Source organism: Colobus angolensis, unplaced genomic scaffold (genome assembly GCF_000951035.1).
Source record: "Colobus angolensis palliatus isolate OR3802 unplaced genomic scaffold, Cang.pa_1.0 Scaffold18, whole genome shotgun sequence".
Classification (NCBI taxonomy): domain Eukaryota; kingdom Metazoa; phylum Chordata; class Mammalia; order Primates; family Cercopithecidae; genus Colobus; species Colobus angolensis.
In genome coordinates this window covers 3,151,411-3,154,263 of record NW_012114932.1, presented here as the reverse complement: position 1 = coordinate 3,154,263, position 2,853 = coordinate 3,151,411, and the positions used below count along the sequence as shown (strand labels likewise).

At 43.7% G+C, this 2,853-nt stretch overlaps 1 protein-coding gene across 3 annotated transcripts in view; it reads right to left on the bottom strand.

The window, feature by feature from the left end:
- Window positions 1-2,853, bottom strand: part of QRICH1 (glutamine-rich 1) — a 77,011-nt gene that overhangs the window by 4,154 nt on the left and 70,004 nt on the right. The gene's annotated exons all lie outside the window — the stretch shown is intronic.

Genomic DNA, 2,853 nt, shown 5'->3' with positions numbered 1-2,853 from the left:
TAAGTACGATAGGTTGGGTCCCATGGCTCATGCCTGAAATCCCAGCACTTTGGGAGGCCAAGGTAGGCCAATCACTTGAGGCCAGAAGTTCGAGACCAGCCTGGCCAGGTGCCTGTAATCCCAGCTACTTGGAGGCTTGAGGCAAAAAAAAGTATGGATAAAGTATCTGGAATTTACTTCCAATACAGGAGAGGGAAAACAGGTAGTGTTATACATAAGGTTTAAAATGGAAAAAATAAACTTAAAAACAAACAAACAAAAAGTAATTAAACAGCAACAGGCCAGGCTTGGTGGCTCATGCCTGTAATCCCACCACTTTGGGAGGCTGATGCAGGTGGATCACTTTAGGTCAGGAGTTTGAGACCAGCCTGGTCAACATAGTGAAACCCCCGTCTCTACTAAAAATATAAAAAGTAGATGGGCTTGGTGGCACACGCCTGTAATTCCAGCTACTTGGGAGGCTGAGGCACAAGAATCACTTGAACCCAAGGCAGAGGTAGTGAGCCGAGATCATGCCACTGCACTTCAGCCTGGGCGACAGAGTGAGACTCTGTTTCAAAAACAAAAAAACAGCAACAAAAAAAGATTTGCCATGGAAAATGGGTACGTGGGGGAATTCAGTAATCTATTCTGTTTATTTTATTTATCCATAGTAACAGACTAAAAAGTGAACTCTGCATATCCATACTTAGCTTGAAAACTTCCAAATTATGTAGAGTGATGTAGTCACTTATGTCTCTGTTCCAACGATAGCCCTCCCTTGTAATAGTCTTAACACCTTCCATTCCTTTGTGTTCTGTTCTCCAAAGTACTTAAGTTGCTAGGTGCAGTAGCTCACGCCCATAATCCCAGCTCTTAGGGAGGCAGAGGTAGGAGGACAGCTGGAGCCCAGGAGTTGGAGACCTGCCTGCGCAATATAGTGAGACCTTGCTCTCCACAAAAAAGAAGGGGGGGAAAAAAAAAAGACAAAGTACTGGAGTTAACTTACTTATTTATACACTGGCCCACCTTACTGTAGTGCAAGCTCCATTTTCTTCACTGCTGTATTAATTATATTCTCCGGCACCTGGAATACTGCCTGGCACATAGTAGGCACTCAAAAAATTTGTCTAACCAGTTAGTTTCTTTTTTAAGGGTTAAGCAGCACACATTTTAATAAATGGCAGAACAGGGATTAAAACTCGGATATTTGCATGAACACAAGTTTTAAACTTCTTTGCATGCCATGGAATGCAACTGCTGCATCGTAAGGCCAACAATGCTTACTTTTGTAAGAAACTGCCAAATTGTCTTCCAAAGTGGTTGTGTCATTTTGCATTTCCACAAGCAATAAATGACATGTTACTCCCTATCCATGTCAGCATTTGGTGCTGTTGGTATTTTGAATTTTAGCCATTCTAATAAATGTACACTAGTATTTCATTACTTCAATTTGCAACTCTCTGATGACACCTGACGAGAGCATCTTTTTTTTCTTTTTGAGACAGAGTCTCATTCTGTTGCCCAGGCTGGAGTGCAGTGGCACAGGATCTCAGCTCACTGCAACCTCTGCCTTCTGGGTTCAAGTGATTATCTTGCCTCAGCCTCCCAAGTAGCTGGGATTACAGGCGCGTCCCACCACACCTGGCTAATTTTTGTATTTTTTTGTAGAGATGAGGTTTTGCTCTGTCACCCCAGCTAGAGTACAGTGACACAATCATAGCTAACTGCAGCCTTGAGCTCTTGGGCTCAAAGACTCTTCCTGCCAGTTTCCTGAACAGTTAGAAATACAGGCGTGAACCACCACGCCTAGCCAATATGACAGTATTTGAACTATTACAAGATCCCCCCACGGAGCTGGTGTTACTCTAAGACCCTAGTTCATAAGTGAACCCAGAGCTAGGCATGGACAAAGGTCAATAATTTGAACAAGAGCCCTGGTCAGCCAGGTCTGCACCAAAGAAAGATAACATTTGACATGACCACCAAGGCCCCTTCATGTATTGAAGTCAGTCAGTATGCACATGTTTGTGCACTGGGTGCATAATGAAATAGCAGCAGGCAACAGTATTCTCCTGCAGGGTTTCGGGATTCTCCAAGCAAGCACAGTGTTATGACACTTACTGGAAGCAGAAAAAAGAACATTCTGCCCAATACACTCCGCTTCTGTGTTCTGTGCTCTTGCCAGAACAAAGCTGGCTCTCTAACTAGAGTAGTGCACTTCCATCTCTTCAAGGCAGTTCTGACTCTATTTTTTGTATACTTTTCAGCTATTTTGTGACCCAGTGGCAATGGGAAAAGTTTTTCTGCTCTTACACATATCTGAAGCCCCCAAGATCCAGGATGAGCAGAAAACAGCCCTTCTCAGCAAAGAAGGATTCAAGGAATCCTCCCACCTCAGCCTCCCTAGTAGCTGGGATCACAGGTGTGCGTGATCACACTTCACTAATTTTTTTAATTTTTAGTGGAGATGAGGTCTTGCTATGTTGCCCAGGCTAGTCTTCAACTCTTGGGCTCTAGCAATTCTCCCACCTTGGCCTCCCAAAGTTCTGGGACTACAGGCGTGAGCCACCACGCCTGGCCTTCTTTTTTTTTTTTTTTTTTAACAATAACTGTTCTCCTGGGAACAATTATTGCCATACTTTGGCATGTTCCACTTCTCTGGGTTTGCTCTGCCACTTGCTCCCTCTGATGTCACTTCTCTAATTTTATTCTCTTCTCTACAATTTGTAATAAATTTGGCTGGATGTGGTTATTCATGTCTATAATCTCAGCACATTGGGAGGCCAAGGTAGGAGGACTGCTTGAACCCAGGAGTTCAAGACCAGCCTGGGCAACACAAGGAGACCCCGTCAATACAAAAACTTAAAAAAA